Raw genomic sequence first — 24362 nt, 5'->3', positions numbered from 1 at the left:
GGGGGACTGAAATGAAATCAACTGCCTCAGTAAACAGCTCAACATCCTATGGAGATTGAAGTTTTCCATTTTCATTTCATTTCTAACTAGCTGTGTGATTTTGGACAGTTGCTTGGCCTGTGTGAGCCAATTTTATGATATTTACAGAAAGGAGTTTATTGAAGCACACTAGGTAGCTCAGAAATTGTTGAGCAGGCTAGAAAACCAGACTCAAAGCTAAGTTTTCTAAAACAATGATGAAAACCATGCTGCAGGAGTGAGTTCATGAGGACCCTCCCGCTGCTGCCTCCTCTGCCGGTGACAACCCATCTTCCAGAACTTGATTTTCCTACAGCTGCAATTTCCTCTTCCAAACCTGGACTCTTCTATCACCACCCATGCCAGCAACACAAATACCCTAAGAAACCTCCACACTCCTACTGCTCATATACAAGAGGAAGTCTCATGCAGGTGCATCTTACTGGGAGCAGAATTATTAACATGGGAAATTATGAAAATGTAAGGAGGGGTTCATAACACATCAGGCAGCCACATATGACAGATGTTCACAGCTGCCTTCCAAAGAGGGTGAGAATGCTCAGTGAGGTCACATTGTAGAGCATCCTCCACAGTGCCTGAGACACAGAGGCAGCAAAAGAGCTTTGTTTCCTTTCATTTCATCTCTGGTGAGGAATTTAAAAACCCCACTCTGCAGATGTTCAAGAGTGATGTTAAGTGTTTTGCCTGTGTGGTGCACCTAATAGTATGATGCTGAATGTTTGCCTTGCCTTATTGGATCAGAGAAATGGTCTGAGTCTCTGCAGACTCTTTTGAGGCTTATTTTTGCTAAAGTATTCATCAGCATAAAGGCCTGGAAGTCACAGGACAATGGGCTGCTTTTTTTTTTTCTCCTGATCACAAAGCAGAGAAGAGCTTCGTTGTCCCCTGATTCTCAAAGCTTCTGGGAGTCCATCTCCAGGTGGAGCTGGTACAGCTCCATCAGTCTTCATAAAGATGGACATTCTTAGGCCTCTCAGTGCTGACCCTGTGTGAGTAGGTCAGGTCACTCTTATCCTTAGCTGAGTCAAAGGATTGTCCTTTGTGTTTAGGAAGAGTCATTTTGCCTGTCCCCAAGAAATGGGCATAGAAATAGAGAGGTGAGAGAAAGTAATATATTCCCTTCTTCCCTCTAGGGCACATCTTCTAAGGGGCAGGGTACTAGATTGGTTCCGTGGTGACCATGACTTAAGTAGGATGTTTGCCAAGGGTTCACACAGGTAAGTCACCTCTGTCATTAAGTTGGGTTCAGAAGCAAGGGATAATGCCAAGAAGGTCAAGGACCAGATCATAGCGAGAGAGGAGTTGAATGCAAGCCATGGTGAGGCTCTAGGATGACTGGTCCATATTTGATGGTGAAGACCAAAATGTTTTAACATGTGCTTTCTAGTGATGGGACATCCTGTAGAGATTATTATTTTTGTAGTGATCTGCAGCTCATAAAGTCATTTCACATATTTTAGCCTATGTGATCTAAATAATGTAAGGTGAGAAATGTACCTAGTATTATTTGCTTTTACAAATGTCACAACAATGTTGATTAGAAGGTAAGAGATTTTGACCAAGGTCATATGGCTACTGTGTGGACTCAGGGCTCAAATTAGATGCCTTTTCCTTATTTAGACACTTGAGATTTTACTTAGCAAGTCCTTGAAAGAATTTAATAAATATAACAGGCCAAAATATGGGAGGAAAATGAAGTCTGCAAGTTTTACTAATTTTATCTTATATGGGCTTACATGGTGGGGGGGATTTTAAATTAGATCTCTTGCCTTAGAGAGTCATTTTCTTTAGCCTATCCAGCAATGCTTGAGCTACCAATGTGATTTTAAAATGTGCCTTTTTTAATATAATAAAACTGGCTCACAGAGGCTAAGCAACTAGTTAGAGATGAGATGAAAGTGGAAGAGCTGTGATCTTCACAGATTTTGAACTCTTGGCTGAGACAGTTTATCTCTTTTCACTCACCCTCTCTTGTGTATGGTAAAGGATATATTTTTTTTAAGTTTCTAATTGAAAATGCCAGAATGATGCAACCTTTGCTCTTCAGCTGTACTGAACGAGGTTAGGGACCTTCTGTCTCAGATTTTGTTTAGTTGTGTCATTTTTCACACCACCCTTAACTCTGAGAGTAGCTGCTAGTTAATTGTGAGACATACTGAATTCTTTTAAGTCTCAGAAATTTGTCCATCCTTGGCTACCCAGGTGCTCAGTGGAAAAGAAATGACGACAGGCCCTAAAGGAAGACGTCCTCCACTTTGGTCTGCTGATTTTAAGTCATACACCAGTTTAGCTAACAGATTGCTCATGGCTTGCGAGGGTCTTGGTACCCCAGGTAGTAGAACTACTCCATGTTGTTACCTTGTGTGGCTCAAACAAGGCATAATCACCATGTGTGGGGAAAACCACATTCTTCTGACTGAATGTCCACTTCTCTGGGTTCAACAATTCATTGTTCCTCAAGCCAAATACCCCTTGCTCCCAACATTTGCATATAAATTACTATTTAGAGCATTAGCTATTATTCCCAATGCATTGCTTACCAACCCTCACAGAACAGAAGAAATATTGCACAATATCTATAGCATAGCTCATCTAGCTCAAAATGAATTTCCTGAAGTTTGCCATATTTTTCTCTAAACCTATTTTGTTATAGTGACCTGTTTTTATTGACCTACAATGCATGGCTACATATAAATGAATTGTACATCATTTGGGGGAAACATCAGAATTCTCTGGAAATTTATTTCTCCAAAGTACAACCACTGAGATTGTCTGTCTCCTTTGTTAAGTCTCCTCCCTTCCCTAGTTAGGTCCTTCTGATTGAGAGTCTGCAAGTAAGGAAAGGATCACCCTCCTACAGTTTCCTGCCAATCTGAGGGCCCTTTGTGCTTGGTATTTAGGACTCCTCCAAGTTCTAAAACCAGACAGAGAGTAGTGGTGAAAGATAAGACTGTTCCTCCCTGGCTGGGTGGTTTTGTGCTCAATAGTTCTAGTCCCTGATTCCACCTATGAGACCTGGGGGACTGGCTGGAGACCAGTCTACATGTATCAATGTGATGCTTCCATATCTGTTTCCAACTCCACGACTTGAGAGGACATCTCTCTGCCCCACAGCCATGCACAGTCAGTACAACATTACAACCTGTTTTTGACAAGATTCTGAAGAGATCAGTACACAGAGTTCTCTCCTACAAGACCCACTTGGTCTAGGAAAGCACCAATGTCCTTTGCTTTCAGATCGACAAGTGCAGGCACTGCAGACACTCCCAGAACTGCTCTCCAGGTCTCTTTAGACCCTAGGTTTTTAGGGCCAGAGCAATGTTGAAGTTGTCTGAGAGGCCCATTAAAGCTCCCATCACTAAGCTTGCAGTGAGAAGGAAGCACTACTCGCACTTGAAGATGGGGTAGCATGCCTCACAACACATGACAGGTTATCTCCTAATAAATCTTCTCACCAATGCCCTGCCTGTCCTTGCCAAAGACTTTTCTTTTTTTTTTTAAATTTTTATTTAGTAAATATAAATTTCCAAAGTACAGTTTATGGATTACAATGGATTCCCCCCCCCCATAACTTCCCTCCCATTCCCACCCCTCCAATCTCCCACTCCCTCTCCCATTCCATTCACATCAAGATTCATTTTTAATTATCTTTATATACAGAAGATCAACTTAGTATATATTAAGTAAAGATTTCATCAGTTTGCACCCACACAGAACATAAAGTGTAAAATACTGTTTCAGTACTAGTTATAGCAGTACTTCACATTGGACAACAAATTAAGGACAGATCCCACATGAGGAGTAAGTATACAGTCACTCCTATTGTTAACTTAACAATTTGACACTCTTGTTTATGGCGTCAGTAATTTCTCTAGGCTCTATTCATGAGTTGCCAAGGCTATGGAAGCCTTTTCAGTTCGCCGACTTCGATCTTATTCCGACAGTCCAAGTGGAAGTTCTCTCCTCCCTTCAGAGAAAGGTACCTCCTTCTTTGATGGCCCCGTTCTTTCCACTGGGATCTCACTCACAGATATCATTCATTTAGGTCTTCTTTTTTTTTGCCAGAGTGTCTTGGCTTTCCATGCCTACAATATTCTCATGGGCTCTTCAGCCAGATCTGAATGCCTTAAGGGCTGATTCTGAGGCCAGAGTGCTGTTTAGGACATCTGCCATTCTATGAGTCTGCTGTGTATCCCGCTTCCCATGTTGGATCATTCTCTCCCTTTTTGATTCTATCAGCTAGTCTTCTTTGTGTGATCCCTTTGACTCTTTGACATATCAGTGTGATCAATTGTGAACTGAAGTTCATCACTTGGACTAGTAAGATTGCATTGCTACAGGCAACCTTGATGGTATTGTATTGGAATCCCCTGCACATATCTAACTCCACCATTTGGGGTAAGTCAGATTGAGCATGTCCCAAACTGTACATCTCCTCCCTCTCTTATTCCCACTCTTATATTTAACAGGGATCACTTTTTAGTTAAATTTAAACACCTAAGAATAATTGTGTGTTAATTACAGAGTACAACCATTAGTACTAGAACAAAAAAAATACTAAAAGGGATAAAGTATTAAATTGTACATCAACAGTCAGGACAAGGGCTGATCAAATCACTGTTTCTCATAGTGTCCATTTCAGTTCAATAGGTTTCCCCTTTGGTGCTCAGTTTGTTGTCACTGATCAGGGAGAACATATGATATTTGTCCCTTTGGGACTGGCTTATTTCACTCAGCATGATGTTTTCCAGATTCCTCCATTTTGTTGCAAGTGACTGGATTTCATTGTTTCTTCGTGCTGTTTAGTATTCTATAGAGTACATGTTCCATAATTTTTTTATCCAGTCTACTGTTGATGGGCATTTGGGTTGATTCCAGGTCTTAGCTATTGTGAATTGAGCTACAATAAACATTATGATGCAGACCACTTTTTTGTTTGCCAGTTTAATTTCCTTTGGGTAAATTCCAAGAAGTGGTATGGCTGGGTGGTATGGTAGGGTTATATTTAGGTTTCTGAGGAATCTCCAGACTGACTTCCATACTGGCTTGACCAGTTTGCATTCCAACCAACAGTGGGTTAGTGTCCCTTTTTCCCCACATCCTCACCAGCATCTATCGTTGGTAGATTTCTGAATGTGAGCCATTCTCACAGGGGTGAGGTGAAACCTCATTGTGGTTTTGATTTGCATTTCTCTGATTGCTAGTGATCTTGAACATTTTTTCATGTGTCTGTTGGCCATTTGGATTCCCTCTTTTGAAAAATGTCTATTGAGGTCCTTGGCCCATCTCTTAAGTGGGTTGTTTGTTTTGATGTTGTGGAGTTTCTTGATTTCTTTGTAGATTCTGGTTATCAACCCTTTATCTGTTGCATAGTTTGCAAATATTTTTCCCATTATGTTGGTTGCTTCTTCACTTTCCTGACTATTTCTTTTGTAGTACAGAAACTTCTCAGTTTGATGCAATCCCAAATGTTAATTTTGGCTTTGAAAGCCTGTGCTTCCAGAGTCTTTTCCAAGATGTGTTTGCCGGTACCTATACCTTGTAGGGTTTCTCCCATGTTCTCTAATAATTTGATGGTGTCTGGTCACAGATTTAGGTCTTTAATCCACGTTGAGTGGATTTTTGTGTAAGGTAAAAGGTAGGGGCCTTGCTTCATGCTTCTGCACATGGAAATCCAGTTGTCCCAGCACCATTTATTGAATAGACTGTCCTTACTCCAGGGATTTGTTTTGGATCCTTGATCAAATATAAGTTGGCTGTAGGTGTTTGGATTGATTGCTGGTGTTTCTATTCTGTTCCATTGGTCTATCCATCTGTTTCTGTAGCAGTTCCTTGATATTTTGATAACAACTGCCCTATAGTATGTCCTGAAATCTGGTATTGTGATGCCTCCAGCTTTTTTTTTTTTTTGTATAAGATCGCTTTATCTATTCGAGGTCTCCTGTATCTCCATATGAATTTCAGCATCATTTTTTCCAGATCTGAGAAGAATGTCTTCAGTATTTTGATAGGTATCGCATTGAATCTATAAATTGCTTTTGGGAGAATGGAATTTTGATAATATTGATTCTTCCAATCCATGAGCATGGAAGATTTTTGCATTTTTTGGTATCCTCTTCTATTTCTTTAAGGTTTTGTAATTTTCATCCTAGAGATCTTTAACATCCTTGGTTAAGTTATTCCAAGGTATTTGATAGTGTTTGTGGTTATTGTGAATTGGATTGTTCTTAGAAGTTCTTTCTCAGCCATGGCATTGCCTGTGTATAAAGGTTATTGATTTTGTGCATTGATTTTATATCCTGCTACTTTGCCAAACTCTTCTATGAGTTCCAATAGTCTCTTAGTAGAGTTCTTTGGATCCCCTAAATAAAGAATCATATCGTCTTCAAAGAGGAATAGTTTGACTTTTTCCTTCCTAATTTGTATCCCTTTAATTTCTTTTTTTGCCTAATAGCTCTGGCTAAACCTTCCAGAACTATATTGATTAGCAGTGGTGAGAGTGAGCTTCTAATTCTGGCACCAGATCTCAGTGGAAATGCTTCTAACTTTTCCCCATTCAATAGGATGCTGGCCATGGGTTTTTCATAAATTGCTTTGATTGTATTGAGGAATGTTCCTTCCATACCCAGTTTGCTTAGAGTTTTCATCATGAAAGGGTGTTGTATTTTATCAAATGCTTTCTCTGCTTCTATTGAGAGAATCATATGGTTTTCTTCTGCAGTTTGTTATTGTGGTGTATCACATGGATTGTTTCACCAACATTGAACCATCCTTGCATACCAGGGATAAATCCTACTTGGTCTGGGTGGATGATCCTTCTGATGTGTTGTTGCATTCTATTGGCCAGAATTTTTTTTATTAAACTTTTATTTAATGAATATAAATTTCCAAAGTATAGCTTATGGGTTACAATGGCTTCCCCCCTCCCATAACTTCCCTCCCGCCCGCAACCCTCCCCTTTCCCGCTCCCTTTCCCCTTCCATTCATGTAAAGATTCATTTTCAATTCTCTTTGTATACAGAAGATCAGTTTAGTATATATTAGGTAAAGATTTCAACATTTTGCCCATATAGCAACATAAAGTGAAAAAACTACATTGGATTACTAATTATAGCATTAAATAGCAATGTACAGCACATTAAAGACAGAGATCCTACATAATTTTTTTTCAAATTAATTAATTTTCTATGCCATTTCCATTTTAACACCAGGTTGTTTTTTTTTCATTTCCAATTCTCTTTATATACAGAAGATCACTTCAGTATGTAATTAGTAAAGACCTCATCAGTTTGTGCCCACACAGAAACGCAAAGTATAAAAATACTGTTTCAGTACTAGTTATAGCATCACTTCGCTTTAGACGACACATTAGGGACAGATCCCACATGGGATGTAAGTACACAGTGACTCCTGTTGCTGATTTAACAATTTGACACTCCTGTTCATGGCGTCAGTAATCTCCCTAGGCTCTAGTCATGAGTTGCCAGGGCTATGGAAGCCTTTAGAGTTCACTGACTTTGATCTTATTCCGATAGGGTTATAGTCAAAGTGGAAGTTCTCTCCTCCCTTCGGAGAAGGGTACCTCCTTCTTTGATGGCCCCGTTCTTTCCACTGGGATCTCACTCACAGAGATCATTCATTTAGGTCTTTTTTTTTTTTCCATGATATCTTGGCTTTCCATGCCTGCTATACTCTCATGGGCTCTTCCGCCAGATCCGAATGCCTTGAGGGCTGATTCTGAGGCCAGAGTGTTGTTTAGGACATCTGCCATTCTATGAGTCTGCTGTGTATCCCACTTCCCATGTTGGATCTTTCTCTCCCTTTTTGATTCTATCAGTTAGTATTAGCAGATACTTGTCTTGTTTGTGTGATCTCTTTGACTCTTAGACCTATCAGAGCTATCAATTGTGAGCTGAAATTGATCCCTTGGACTAGTAAGATGGCATTGGTACATGCCATCTTGATGGGATTGCATTGGAATCCCCTGGCACATTTCTAACTCCACCATTTGCGGCCAGTCCGATTGAGCATGTTCCAAATTGTTCATCTCCTCCCTCTCTTTTTCCACTCTTAGATTTAACAGGGATCACTTTTCAGTTAAAATTTAAACACCTAAGAATAATTGTGTGTTAATTATTGAGTTCAACCAATAGTACTAGAACAACAACAACAACAACAAATACTAAAAAGGATAAAGTATTACATTGTACATCTAAAGTCAGGACAGGAGCTGTTGTTGTTGTTGTTGTTCTAGTACTATTGGCCAGAATTTTATTGAGGATTTTTGCATCTATGTTCATCAGGGATATTGGTCTGTAATTCTCTTTCAATGCTGCATCTTTTTCTAGCTTAGGAATTAAGGTGATGCTGGCTTCATAGAAAGAATTTAGGAGGATTCCCTCTTTTTGATTGTTCTGAGTAGTTTGAGAAGAATTGGAGTTAGTTCTTCTCTAAATGTCTGGTAGAATTCAGCAGTGAATCCATCCAGTCCTGGGTTTTTCTTTGTTGGGAGGGCCTTTATTACTGTTTCAATTTCTGTCTCAGTCATGGGTCTGTTTAGGTTTTCTATGTCTTCCTGGTTCAATTTAGGTAGGTTGTATGTGTCCAGGAATCTTTCCATTTCTAAGAGATTTCCCTGTTTGCTGGCATACAAGTCCTTGTAGTAATTTCTGATGATTCTTTTTATTTCTGTGGTGTCTGTGGTTACGTTTCCTTTTTCATCTCTTATTTTATTGATTTGAGTCTTTTCTCTTCTTTTTTTAGTTAGTTGGGCCAATGGGGTGTCAATTTGGTTTATTTTTTCAAAAAACTAGCTCCTCATTTGGCTGATTTTTTGTAATTTTTTTTGGGTTCAATCCTGTTGATTTCTTCTCTGATTTTAATTATTTCTCTTCTCCTACTGGGTTTGGGTTTGGTTTGCTGCAGATTTTCTAGATCCTTGAGATGAATTGAAAGCTCATCTATTTGGTGCCTTTCCAATTTCTTGATGTAGGCACCTATTGTTATAAACTTTCCTCTTAACACTGCTTTTGCTGTATCCAATAAGTTTTGGTATGTTGTGCTGTTATCCTCATTACTTTCAGAAAGTTTTTGATTTCTCTTTTAATTTCTTCTATGACCCAGTGTTCATTCAGGAGCATGTTGTTCAATCTCCATGTGTTTGCATATGCTCTAAGGATTCCTGAGTTGCTAGTTTCCAATTTCATTCCTTTGTGGTCTGAGAAGCTGCATGGTATGATTCTAATTCTTTTGAATTTGCTGAGACTTGCTTTATGGCCTAGTATGTGGTCAATCCTAGAGAAGGTTCCATGTACTGCTGAGAAGAATGTAAATTCTTTCTGTATAGGATGAAAAGTTCTGTAGATATCTGTTAGATCCATTTGGACTATAGTGTCATTTAAATCTTCTGTCTCCTTGTTGGTCTTCTGTCCTGTTGATCTGTCTACTTCTGGGAGTGGCATTTTGGAGTCCCCCAGTATTATTGTATTGGAATCTAAGTCTCCCTTTAAGTCCCTTAACAAATCTTTTAAATAAACCGGTGCCCTGTAATTAGGTGCATATACATTGATAATCATTATATCTTCCTATTGAATTGATCCGTTAATCATTATATAGTGCCCCTCTTTGTCTCTCTTAACAGTTTTTGTGTTTAAGTTTATTTTGTCTGTTATTAAGATGGCTACACCCACTCTTTTTTATTTCTGTTGGCCTGGGATATCTTTTTCCAGCCTTTCACTTTCAGTCTGTATGCATCTTTGTTGGTAAGATGCGTTTCCTGTAACCAGCAAATAGATGGGTTTTGTTCCTTAACCCATTCAGCCAATCTGTGTCTTTAAACTGGACAGTTCAGGCCATTAATGGTCAATGTGACTATCGATAAGTAGTAACTTTGCCCTGCCATTTGCCAAAGATATTTTCTAATATATGCTTTGAACTTCCTGTGATCTTTTGCCGTGAGGTTTCCTTCCTTTACTTTCTTTCATATTGATGATCGTGTTTCTGTGTTTCTCTGTGTAACACATCTTTAAGCATCTTTTTCAGGGCAGGATGAGTGGTGACAAATTTTTTCAATTTATGTTTGCTATGAAAGGTCTTTATTTCACCTTCATTCACAAATGAGAGCTTTGCAGGATATAATATTCTGGGCTGGCATTTTTCCTCTCTTAGTACCTGGGCTGTGTTTCGCCATTCTCTCATAGCCTGTAGTGTTTCTAATGAGAAGTCTGCTGTGAGTCTAATTGGAGATCCTCTGAGAGTAATCTGGCGTTTCTCTCTTGCACATTTTAGGATCTTTATGTTTCACTGTGGTAAGTTTGATTACAACGTTTCATGGAGAGGATCTCCTTTGGTCATGTGTATGAGGGGTTCTATAAGCTTCCTGTACTAGGATGTCTCTGTCATTCTCCAAACCCGGGAATTTCTCTGCAAGTATCTCACTAAAAGTCCTACTAATCCTTTCTCTCTCTCCATGCCTTCAGGAACTCCTAGAACCCGAATGTTGGGTTTTTTAATAGTATCCTGTAGATTCCACGCAATATTTTTTATATTTCTAATTTCCTCTTCTTTGGTTTGACTGTGTACTTTCCTGTGCTCTGTCTTCTAAGTCCAATATTCTCTCTTCTGTTTCACTGACTCTGTTTTTAAGGCTCTCTAATGTATTTGTTATTTGATCTATTGAGTTCTTCATTTCATTTTGATTTTTCTTCACTATCACACTTTCCTGTTCTACTAGTTTCTGTGTTTCATTTGGATTCCTCCTTCAGATTTCATTTGCACGACTGAGATTTTCTACCCTTTCCAGTAAGGATTTCTGTAGCTGAAGCATTTGTTTTTGAAAACTTCAAAATTTCTTATCATAAATCATTTGAAATCCGTATCTTGCATTTCTTACATCTCATCATCTTCATTATCTTGGCTTGGGATGTCTTGTTCATTTGCAGGTGTTATAATGTCTTCCTCGTTCTTGTTTCCTTGGTTTCTGCATTTTTGCTTGGGATTGTGGAGATATTCTTTGGTTTCTTCTTCCCTCGCTGTGGTGTTTTTTTCTTTTTTACTAGGACTGTATTAAGTGGAATGTCTGCTTTTGATGGAGCCTTAGAGACTTGAGATGGGTGTGGCCTGAGAGCTCTGTTTGGTTCCTCAGGGTTAAGGGTGTGCCAAAGGTGAGACTCCCAGGTTAGGCGTGGTAAATCTCTCTCTCTCTTTTTTTTCTTTTTCTTTTTCTTTTTCTCTTTCTTTCTTTCTTTCTTTCTTTCTTTCTTTCTTTTTTTTTTTGATTCAGAAGGGAAGTAATTCCACACAGCTGAGTGGAATTGAAGGTAGTTAACAGGCAAATGATATACCCACAGGAGCCAGAAATTGGAAGCTCTTTTCCACGGACCACACAGGGAATCTCTGCTGCCCTCAGTGTCTGCTCAAATTCTCCTGCAGTCTCCCATTGGGTTGCCAAGGTTACTGAATTGCAGCGTCTCTGGAGAGTACTAGTGTGAATTCCGTGAGTTCTCTCCTCCAGCATCTCTTTTTCACAGTCTCAGTTCATTAGCACCACACATTCACTAGGTCCTAATCTCCTGTTATTTCACCACCCCCACCCCAACCCCCCTGCAGAGTCAGGTTTTTCTGCTTGGTAGAGGGCAGGTTCTGCCCTGAGGTCGCATTGTTTATGACGTATGTCCAAAATGGCTCCTGCTCTTTGTCTTGCTCGCCTTTGAGAGGTGAGTGGAGAGAGAGAAACTCATGTGCATATTGGTCACTTTTTTTTTCCTCTCTCTTCCAGTTAGCCTGGTGAACTTTTCCCCAAGGGGTTTCAAGCCTCGTTTCCTCTAGTCTCCTCTTTCTGCTTGCCTGCCGGTGTCTCGGACTATTGAGGTTTGGCTCACCTCGCGTTCCAGCACTGGTGCATTGATTCTGCTGTTGGTGTCCCGAGCCGTGGGCTCCCACGCTCTCCACATAGGTCCACTGTGAATCACTAGTTCCGGAAGAGTTTCCTCTGCTGTTTCTTCCCCTACTCTTCCTTGAACCTGCAGTATCTCCACTTTTATTAAACTGTCTCTTCCCAGACTATCAGTGTGCTCCCTTCCTATTCTGCCATCTTGCCGCTCTCCTCGCCAAAGCCTTTTCCTACTCCTAATCAGACCAAGGAATCGAGAGTCATGGCACTATCTTTGGGACATTTCTTCAAGTAATCTGATAGTGGGGAATCACTCTCACATTCACTTTAGTGTCAAATTGCCATCTCAGTGGAAGCTAATGCAAGAAAAGTCCTATTCAACCCTCTTGTTGCATACTGTGTTATACACATAATAAAACTACCAGGCAGGTGATATTAAAAAAGGGGCAGACTGTCCCTTTCCATGAGGAAAGAGGTGGCAAAACCCAACATAAGGAGCTATTTCCATTTTCTGTGTTTATGAGATTTCTAGATAATCCCAGTCGGGATGCCATTCTTTATCCCATGCTGGCTGGGAGTGAGTATGCTTCCTTTTGGTACCAGTATAGATAGCTTGATACCAAGGAAAGAGCCCGCAGTAAGTGCTTCCATGGACAAAGGATCATTCCCAGTTTGTAAGGTCTGTGAATGAAAGCTTCCTGAGAATCCATTCATATGTCTCTATGACTTCACATGGCAGTAACTTCAAAGCATAGCAGGCAAATACAACATCAGGGCATGTTGTCTTAAATAACTACATGTTTAGCAGGACAGTTCAGTTCAAATCAATCAAAACCTTTCCATTAAAACAAAAAACCCTTTTCGTTTTCAGTTCCTTTACTAACATGAGATGAACACTTGCATCCATGTCTTCCCTCCATGCACACTGGCTCTCTTGCAAACATTTGGTTGCATGTAAATGCTCTCAAGTTCCCAAGATCATGCAACACTTTGCAGCACAATCACCCTAAATATACAGTGAATACAAGCAGTCCTCCCTCAAAATCTGTCAAAAGGCTGTCCAGGTTCAGAATCTACATTATTTAGTAAGACCTTTAGCTTCACACTCTAACATGTGAACAATAGGTTAATGGTGATTTTGTGTTTCTTCCTATAAATTGTTACTGGGTACATTTTGTTCTTTTTTAAAAAATAGTACAAGGACCACTTGTTTTATTTTTCCAGATCAAATGAACATTCTGACTTAAATGTAAATTCACATTTTGTTACAGATACTAAAAATAGCTTGTGCTTTCAAATTGGCCAGTTTTTCATTTATTTCTTTGGGTCTCTGAGAGGAACATGTAATTCCTTACTGCCTAGCTGATATCAAGGCTTGGTATTGGTGCCAATGTTTTCTAAACTAACTTGTTAGCCTTCTAACATTTTTCTGAACACTGAACAGCAAGGTATTTCTGAAATAAAGGCATGGGCTCTGAAACCTTCTACCTTTCAAAAACAAAGGAATATCTACTTTAAAGAGGAGAACTGTTGGATTCTCATACAACATCATCTTGAAAAGCCACTGGATAAATTATACAAATATTAGATATCAATATTTGTAATCATTGCAAATGCAGTGTAATAATTTTCTTTTTTCTTCCATAAATGTTAACTGAGATCATCTTCATATAGCCTTAGTCTCTTTGTTATTATTTCTAAGGTTCATTTGTGATTAACTATGTTAACATTCTACCATGCATTGCAAATTAAATACCATGATTATCTCTTGTAGTTTACTGTGGTGTCTTATTTATTTATATGGAAGTTATGTATTGGAAAGACAATTATGTTCTTTTACGGCAAAAAAGAAAAAGACATTTTTGGTGTCCTCAGATAAGATTCTATTATTCAATGTTAAGAAGAAAATTTTTTGCGATTAGTGCTTATATCAGTAAATACCAACAAAAATTTTAATCTGTTAGGATGGGAAGCCATCACTATTGTTCTAGCCCCCTGAAGGCATCAAGTTATTAGGAAAAGGGGATATGAAGTTAAGAAATAATTTAATATGTTTTTTGCTTTTCAAGAATACTAAGCAATTGAGAACTCAACAAGAATTACAAAAAATAATATAACAATTTATGTATCAAATGTATTCAGCATTTAGGGAAGGATATCAATGAGATACTACTAGTTTACGAAGGCCTAGAGGCCAAACAATCTCTACATCTTGAATGGTTTCCATTTTTATTATTTCAACAAGTTGTATACAGTTACTCTATTAAATATTTATATGTAATATTTTACTTCCGGCAGTGAACTGTTTTCCTATAGTGACTCAGAATTGGATTTGTGATTGCCACTTACATTATTAATTTTTTGATGTTTTGGGATGTTTTTCAAATTCTGGTTCTGAATAAAATCTATTATTGCATACTTTTCACAAAAAAATTGTGAAAGCATCAAACAAATGACCTAACAATGTATACCAAGAACCTATAAAATGGGGCTGGCACTGTGGTGTAGCAGGTAAGGCTACTGTCTGCAGTGCTGGCATCCTATAGGGGCTCTGGGTCAAGTCCCGGCTGCTCCACTTCCAATCCAGCTCTCTGCTATGGCCTTGGAAAGGAGTAGAAGATGGTCTAAATCCTTGGGTCCCTGCATCCATGTAGGAGACTTGGAAGAAGCTCCTGTCTCCTGACTTTGGGTAGCCCAGCTCCAGCCATTGAGGCTATTCAGAGAGTGGACAAGCAGACGGAAGACCTCTCTCTCTCTCTCTCTGCCTCTGTAAATCTGCCTTTCAAATAAATAAATAAATCCTTTTTTAAGAAAAGGACCTATAAAAATAAGAAAATCTAAACCCAAAATTAGTGGAAGAAAAGAAACAATAAAAATTAAAGAAATAAAGTTGAAACAAGACACAAAAAGATCAGTGAAATGAAGATGGTATTTTGAGAAAATACAGAAAACTGATACACTATTGGCCCAAAAAAAAAATGAGAGGGATCCAAAGCAATAAAATCAAATGAAAAAGGAGATGTTACAACAGATGCCACAGAAATAAAAAGAACTATCAGGAATTACTACAGACAACAATATACTAACAAAATGGAAAATCTGGATGAAAGATTTCTGGACACAATCAGTCTACCAAAATGTAGGCACAAAGACATAGAAAATCTAAATAGACAAATAACCAAGACAGATATTGATTCAGTTGTAAAGATTCTCCCAAGAAAGAAAAGCCTAGGACTAGATGGCTCCACTGTTGAATTCCACCAGACTTTTAAAGAACAAATTCCAACTCTTTTCAAGTTATTCAAAACAATTGAAAGGGAAGAAATCCTCCCAAACTCCTTCCATGAGGCTGGCATCACCATAATTCTAAAACCAAAAAAGATATAACAAAGAGAACAATAGACTGATATTCCTGATGAGCATACATGTAAAAATCCTCAAAATACTAGCTAATAGCATCCAACAATACATCAAAAAGGTCACCCGCCCAGACCAAGTGGGATTAATCCCCCTAGATAAAGATATGATTCAACATATGCAAATAAAAAATTTGTTGGATCACATTAAAAAATTGGAGAATAAAATCCATGATTATCTCAATAGATATAGATAAAGCATTTTATAAAATATTACAGCCTTTCATGTTAAAAATCTTAAGTGGATTGTGTATAGAATGAACATACCTAAACTTAAGCAAGGCATTATTTGACAAGCATATAGCCAGCATCATGCTGAATGATGAAAAGGTGGAAGCATACCCAGTGAGATCCAGAACCAGATAAGAATGTTCACTTTCATTGTAACTATTCAATATAGTTCTTGAAGTTTTAGCTAAAGTCATTGTGCAAGAAAAACAAGTAAGAAATCAGATGGATACAAATTGGAAAGAATGAAATCAAACTATTCCTGTTTGCAAATGACATTATCCCATTTGCAGGGAACCAAGGGTTAAACAAAGACTGCTGGAACTCATAAAAGAGTTGGACAGAGTGGCAGGATATAAAATCAACACACAAAATTCAATAGCATTTATATATACAAAGAATGCCATGGCCGAAATGAACTTGTAACTTCAGTTCCATTCACAGTAGCTACAAAAATATCTAAATACATTTGGATACTTTTCACCAAGGATGTGACAAATCTCTACAATGAAAATTACCAAAAAAAAAAAAGAAAGATATACAAGACATTAAAAAATGGGCAAACCTTCCTTATTTGTGGATTAGAAGAATTAATATCATCAAAACATCCATACTACCCCCAAAATAATTTATATATTCAATGCAATCCCAATCAAAATACTAAGGGCATTCATCTCAAATCCAGAAAAAATGACCCTAAAATTCATATGGAATCACGAGAGGTTCTGGGAGCCAGCATCGTGGCCTAACATGTTGAGCTGCTCCCTACAACACTAGCATCCCGTATGGGTGCTGGCTCAAGTCCTGTCTACTCTACTTCCTATACAGCTCCCTAATAATGCATCTGGGAAAACAGCCAAAGATGGCTCAAGTCCTTGTGCCCTTGCACCCACATGGAAGACCTGTATGAAGATCCTGTTCCTGGCTTTGTCCTGGCCCAGCCTTGGCCATTACAGTCATTTGAGGAGTGGAACAATGGGTGGAAAACATTCATTCTCATTTTTTTCTCTCTTTCCTTCAAATACATAAAGCAAATCTTAAAACCAAGAGACTCCAAATGGCCAAAGAAATCTCAAACAATAAAAAAAGCTGGAGTCATCACAATACCAGATTTCAAGGCAGTTATAACGAAAACAGCCTACTATTGGCACAAATGTAGAGATGCAGAAACTTAACAACAAAATGATCCCCTGAAAAAAATGGGTGAAGGACATTGACAGGCATTTTTCAGAGGATGAAATACAAATGGCCAATAGACATATGAAAGAATGCTCATGATCACTAGTCATCAGGGAAATACAAATAAAAAACCACAAAGGGTTTTATTTCACCATAGTTAGAATGGCTAGCATCCAAAATTCAAAAAAATTATAATTGTTGTCAAGGATATAGAGGAAAAAAGTACTCTAATACTTGGTGGGAATGTAAACTAGTTCAACCATTATGGAGGACAGTATTGAGATTCCTCAGAGATCTGAAAATAGAGGGAATTTACTTATAGGAAAGAAGATCGGTATATGATAGAATTATCTATATCCACATGTTTACAGTATCTGAATTCACAATAGCTAAGACATAGAACGAACCCATATGTGCATCAATTTGATGACTGGATAAAGAAAATATGGTGTATATACATGATGGGATACTGCTCAGCCATAAAAAACAATGAAGTCCAGTCTTTGGCAGTGAAATGGATGGAACTAGAGACCATTATATTTAGTAAAATAAGCCAGACCCCAAAAGACAAAAAATGTGTTTTCTTTGATTTGAAACTAACATACAGAGTACCAAGAAAGTAACATACGTGAGTGAAATTGACATCTTGAGATGTGATTATTGTTTATAGCCCTTGTTTATATTCCTGTGGAACAGTGGTCTTTCAATATTCATTTTTCTTTAAAGATTTTATTTATTTATTTGAAAGTCACAGTTACACAGAGAGAAGAGACACACAGAGAGAGATCCACCTTCCATCTGCCGATTCACTCCCCAAATGGTTGCAATGGCCGTATCTGGCCCAGGCTGAAGCCAAGAGTCAGGAACTCATTCTGAGTTTCTAAGTGGGTGCAGGGGCTGATATAGTCTGGCAACCTTCTGTTTCTTTTCCCAGGCCATAATGTATAGGATGAAATTGACATTTTGAGGTTCAATGATTGTTTACAGTGCTTTTATCTACTGTTGAGGAACAGTGTTCTTTTTCTTATTATTTGTTGAATTCTTTACTTAGTAGGGTTAATCTTACGAGTATAAAGTAAACTGACAGTAGATCATTGTAAAAATTGAGAGGGAATAAGAAAAAGGAGGAGGTAGGATGGGAGCATGAGCAGGAGGGGAGAATAGGGTAGGAAGTATCACTATGTTCCTAAATCTGTATGAATTAAATACATGACGTATTTTCACCTTGAAGAAAAATTTTAAAAAATGGAGCAGCTGGGTCTCGAATCAGCACCTATATTGAATGGTGGTGTTGCAGGTGGCTGCTTAACCTACTATCCCACAACACAAGCCCTGGAGTTTGTATTTTCCACTTGTGGAATTCTACTTGTTGAATGAAGCCTGTGACTCTAAAGTAAATTGAAAATATGTTACCATAAAAATTAAAAGTTACAAAAAAGAAAGAGGGGGAAGGGGTGTGGTAAGTATCATTATAGGCTTAAAACTGAATATATGAAACACATGAAATCTGTTCTTATAGAAATGAAACAATTTTAAAAAGATATTACTGTTAATAAAATAAAATGTCACTATAATTTACCGATTAAATAAAGATGATAGAGCTGAAATGATTCAGGGTTTTCAGGGAATGTGAGAACTAATTCAAGTCACTCTTTTGCCTTGTTAAATACAGAGCCAGATACTCCTGTTGCTGAAGCTAGATTGCCTGAGGCTGAGATGAGTATAGACAGCCATCAAATTCTGCCAAATTCCTTTTTGCCAATGGACTTAATTTTGTGGAAGGAGAAGCTGACAACAAAAAAATTCACGTCTAAATTCATGGGGTCCTGAGTTACATCTCGGCAAAGTTTGCTTCTTCCTTGTGCTGCAGAAGCTTCAATGCAGGCCCTGTCTGGGATGAAGGAATGCTGACAGTTCGTTCTCCGGAAGACATTTAAGAGCACAGAGGCTCAAAGACAGATAAAATGTGTCTGCCGCACTAAGGGATCTGAATGTATAATACATACAGCTAGTGATTATTTTTCTCCCTTGATTTCTCTGTGGAGTTTGTACAACAGAACTTTCCACTGGATTTAAGTGAAAAAAAAAACCTAGATTGGTTATGAATTTAAATAATTCTGTTTTTTTTATTTAAACCGAAGAATGTTTAAGTAATTTTCTCCAAAATAGAACAGTCACTCAATGCTGAAATGCAGAAAAAGTTGGAAAAGCTGATATAGAAAAGAATCATTACACTATGTTGTCTGTTGCTTCTTCTAAGTTAATCCTCTGCCTGCAGTGTTCTACTTTGGGGCAGAAAAGCATATTCTGAGATTGATCTGAGATGAGTTAATTCAGCACTGTTGGGCTGTTGGGCTGTCATGACTCGGGGAAACAGTTGTTTTCATTTTCAGTTATAGTGTCATGATATACTTGGACTTTTTATATAGTATAGCTAACATACTTAGGAAAAGAGTATTTTTGGTTAACAGAAAAAGAGGTTGGGTATATGATAAAGTTGCATTTAAAATTGTTTAATTGAGGACACATCATACTAGACATTTTGATTTAGTGGCTTATCAATATTTCACACAAATCAGTAATGCAAATATAGATCTATAGCTAATCACAGTTTAGATTTTTAAATTTGGAAGTTTTTTTCTCCTTTCGTCATCATTCTACCCACTCCTGTAGCAGTTTATTATAGCTAAGTATTTATTACCATGTTATATAATACTGTCACATTAAAATGCCAGCATTTTATCCCACTCCAAATGTTTCAAGTGTAAATGTAATCAAGTTACATTGTGAGACCATTATCCTCTTTTAAAAAGATCTTAAATTACTAGAGCAGTTGGTAAATTAGTTTCATCAAGTTACTTTTAAGGCTGAAACAGTTGACTTTTTTAAATGTAATTTATTTAAGTTGTATAATGTCTAATATCTGTATTGAAAAGTCACGTTTGTGTGGAAAGCAAATGAAAATATCCAGGGCAGTTTTCCTCTAATGCTGGAAGTCACGGCCAGAACTGCTTCTTCAGTAAATGCCATTAGCTAGCGTTTCTTTTTTCTTTCCTTTTTTGAAATGAGAGGCTTCCATCACCTGATTTCTTGATTAATTACAAGATGCTGCCTTTGCCATTCCCATTTGTGTTGCACTACATCCTCACTTACTATATCCTTTGGAAGTGAACTTTCTTAAGGTGTGATGGCAATTAACGTGTATGTACCGTTACAGATAGCAGTGCTATTGGGAATTCTAAGGAACTTATTTTTTAGATGTTAAATTCCTATTTAGCAAAACTTCTATGAATTGTGATTTTCGTGAGAAATTTTGTTAATCTGTTATGAATTGGGGCCCCTAATGCAACTAAGTCTATTTGGGCTCCTACAGCTGTTTGGTCTTGTTTGCATTTGGATCAGAAAGCAAAATCCTGCCAACATTTAAAAAATCTCAAAAGTTCTAAACAAAGCTTTTCTGAAAAAAAAAATGTTCATTCCTGGAGTTGAATTCTAAGTAGAATTCTCTAATTTTCCTCTCTGGCATTAAGGAACTAATTTTTTTCTTCTGATTGTACACAATCCACCTTAACCAAAATAAGTTCATCTCCTATCTTTCTGAGTGTGCCCTCACCCCAGCACTACACAATCCCATCTCAAACAGGGTTGAAATTAACCTAAACTGGTTTTATTGTTTCTTTCCCTGCCAGGAACTATGCCATAGGTTTCCTACCTGAGGCACATAGAGCTTTAATTTTGAGTTTGCCTATGGCTTCAGAAGGCTTTGTACTGATACTCAGAATCTGTGTGCTTCTGACTCCTCACTGAGTTCTTTTTCTTGGTCTCTGAGCATTACGAGTTCACCCTGCAGGAAAGTCCAGTAAACCTTACTTAAGCTGTACCAGCCCTCCTGCTTGCCCTGTTTCGCATATTCTCCTATAAAACTCTAACATGCGGCATGTTGGGGTCAAAATTGGAGTCTTTATGAAAGTAAAGCTAATTGACTTGTTGATGTTTAGATATAGATTTCAAGGGGAAGCCAAGAATCAAGAATGAATAGAGATAGGCATTCAGTTAGTGGTTAAGATGCTTGTATCCCATATGGAAGTACTCAGGTTTGATGTTAGCCTCCAGCTTCTTGCTAATGCCAAACCAAGAACTAAATAGCTGTGTCCCTGCCATCTATGAGAGAGACCTGAACTTGGTTCTTATCTCGTAGGTTCGGCCTTGGCCCACCACTGGCCATTGTGGCATTTGGGAAGTGAATCAGTAGATAAAAGTTTTGTGTTTTTTTTGTTTTTGTTTTTTTTTCTGTCTCTCTCTTTCACTCCCTCTCTGTACATCTGTCGCTCTATCAATTAAATAATTTCTTGAAAAGAATGAAGAATGTGAAGGGACTTCAGAAAGTTTATGGAAAAACAAAATTAAAAGATAAGTTTATTTTGTTGCAAAACATTTTTGAAATCTATTTGTAGCTTTTCTGGAATTTGTATTTTCCATGAAGTTTTTCAAAGTCCCTCATATATTCCTCCCTCATTTCCATCATGGGGAATGTCTATCAGGAGTTTTAATGCCATATGTTAAGATGGGGATATCTGGAAAAGGGAAGAGATTCAAGAGAATAAGGATTTTATTAGAACACGTAACGTTGGGGCTACTACTAGATTTCTATGTATACCTATGAAGTGCAGAGTAAGATAGATGGGGGAAAGTGATACATGTGGGAGTGATCAGGTGATCATAACCCAGCTGAGATCAAGAGGAAGAGAAGAAGCTAGGTAGAGATTGAATTACCTTTTTTTCCCTCCAGCTTAATGTTGAGGGCAGCAGCAGTTACAGTGGCAAAAGCATAGAGAGACTAAAATTCCAGGACATGCAGGAAACAACTGTGAACTGCAGATAGGAAATGAGGGCATGGAAGCGACCCAAGTGTGAGGCTTTCTGAAAAGGGACTGGTGACTAAGGGAAGATTGAGTTACCTTGCATCTGGTGTGGGGTAGCTCTATGCTTACCTGTGGGTGTGCCTGGAACTGGTACTAACCTTGAGCCAAGATAAGGATGAAAAATAGTGCATGCAATTTCTACATGATGTTTTGATGAAGGTCCAAAACATTCCTCAGTGCACTTTCACTACCTTCTTTGCATTGTCTACTGAAAATATGCAGCTGATTTAACTGGTTATACAGCTGGGGTTTAGCCACCTGGCCAGAGGATACACAAGATCCTTCAATCCGCTTGTGTTTTGCTTCCCTGAGACCAGCGTATCTTAGTAGGTGCCATGAGGTTAACAAATCAAAGATGAAAACAACTCATGCTGTCTAGAGAGGATCCTGACAATTGTGTCAGGAAGTCTCTGATCTCTCTGATGGTGTCCTACACTTTCTTTATCCTGAGAACTGTCTGCTAGCTTTCATTATAAGTTAAATGAGCAGACCCCATGGAGTTTTACGAGTCCTTTCTGTTCTCACACTCTAAATAGTTGCTGTAGTGGCAAATTTCATGGGCAGGGCTGAAAAGAAGGTGATCCCAGCAATGTCAATTCTAGAAGTGTGTCAGGCTACAGGGTTGGTTAAAATCTTTGGTGTGTTCAGAATAACTCCTCAGCCACTCCCTGAGAAAAGTGAAAGTGGTCCTATTCCCTAGAGAAAAGGATGCACAATGGCCTCTTTGCAGGCAGTACATGGCATGGCCAATGGCATGTAGTCAGCACTCAGCAAAATGTTTATGAAAGATGATAATGAATAAAGAATGAACAAATCAAGAGAGATTGTCATAGAGGTGGTACTCCCTGCAGGCCTATAACCCCAGAGTATAATTCCAATCAGAATAGAGTATGACTTCTCCAACAAGCCTAGCATCCCTTTGCTTCAGGGCCAGTGCACCTGCTGTTTCTTCTTAGTATGCTCTTTCTGCATATGTCCTCTAAGTTCACTCCCTCACTTTTTTCTACTCTATGCACTGCTGAAAGCAAACATGTGCAGACCATTATGTTTAAAACAATGCCTCCCAACCCATTTCCCTTTATCCTTTATGTGGTTTCATTTTTCTCCATATAACATGTTACTACTTGATATTATATTATGTGTACATCTGATCGTGTATTTGATGGTGGCCACACCAGAATGGAAGCTCCATTTGAGTACATGCCTGTGTGTCTTGTTCACTGCTGTAGGGAACACTGGCTGGCACATAATAGAAAGTGGAGAAAAAGGTACCCTATTGCAGTGTTGGTAAGAATGTAAACTGGTGCAACCATTATGGAAGATATACTAGAAAATGGGTATACCATATGACCCAGCTATCACACTCCCAGGGATATAGCTAAAGGAAATGAAAGCAGCATCTAAAAGAGTTACTTGCACACCCATGTTTATAGCAACTCAATTCACAATAGCTAAATATGCAATCTATGTCCATCAAGTGATGACATTTGCAATGAAACTGATGAAGCTTGAGGTCACCATGCTAGGTGAAATAAGGCAGACAAAAAAGAGAAAAATAGTCTCTCATTTGTGATAGATAATATATATAATACTGTAGTTTTAATGACCAGTGATTATTTTTAAACTTCCTGTATATGAAGGAAATGGATACATTTTCATTTTATTATTGTTTATAGCCCCTGCCTATATTCCTGCTGAACTATGGTCTTCTTACATTTTACTTATTGAACTCTTTATTTAGTGGAACATTAAGCCTTCAAATATAATGTAAATTAAAAAATATCATCTCAAAATTTTAAGAAAAAAAGAGAAAAAAACTGAAGAAAGAAAGAATGGAAATATCATTATATTCTTAGAATTGTAGGCAACTCTTGGCAGCCTGCGAACATGGTGCAGTGAGTAGCTTGGGGCCTTCGGGCCATGGCCTGCAGCCTGCACGCAGCCTCTGCACCCGCCACACCCTGCTCCCCTCTGCCCTGCCATCTGCAGGCAGGGGCCATCCGGACACTGCACAAGGGACCTGCTCTGCTCTCGGTGGGTAAATTCACGGAGAAACATGAATGGATAACAACAGAAAATGGTACTGGAACAGTGGGAATCAGCAGTTTTGCACAGGAAACGTTGGGAGATGTTTTTGCAGCCTGAAATTGGGACACAATTGAAAAAAACAAAGATGAGCTTGGTGCTTTGGAAAGTGTGAAAGTTGCTAGTGAACTCTCTTCTCCTCCATCAGGGGAAGTAACTGAAATTAATGAAGTCCTTGCAGAAAACCCAGGACTCATCCACCAATCTTGTTATGAAGATGGTTGGCTGATCAAGATGACACTGAGTAACCCTTCAGAACTAGATGAACTAATGAGTGAAGAAGCCTATGAGAAATATATAAAATCTATTGAGGAATGAAAGTAGAACCCTTTAATGAGCTAGTATGGAACAACATAATCCAGCATAGTTTTATCTTAAATTAGTGGAGGTCAGAACTTAAAATAGCAACTTTTAGCATTATTGATGTGAAGAAATACTACTTTCAACTCTGCTAATGGAAGAAAATCTCCCCTAACTTTGTGATGATTACAGAGGGACACAATATGCATTTTTTCACAGTACCTTGTGATTTTTATTCTAGGCTCTAGGCACTAGTATTCAGAATACATGAAGTTTTCTGTGGTAAAAACTAGTTATACAAAT

The 24362-nt window shown here is 38.3% G+C and overlaps 1 pseudogene; it reads left to right on the top strand.

Moving 5' to 3' along the window:
• Positions 1 to 264: 264 nt before the first annotated feature.
• LOC133762092 (glycine cleavage system H protein, mitochondrial-like) lies at positions 265 to 24077 on the top strand (annotated as a pseudogene).
• Positions 24078 to 24362: the final 285 nt, after the last annotated feature.

The sequence above is a fragment of the Lepus europaeus genome, chromosome 6 (assembly GCF_033115175.1).
Source record: "Lepus europaeus isolate LE1 chromosome 6, mLepTim1.pri, whole genome shotgun sequence".
In the NCBI taxonomy this organism is placed as follows: domain Eukaryota; kingdom Metazoa; phylum Chordata; class Mammalia; order Lagomorpha; family Leporidae; genus Lepus; species Lepus europaeus.
The sequence above is the reverse complement of the archived record's forward strand: the minus strand, read 5'-3'. Positions and strand labels throughout refer to the sequence as shown.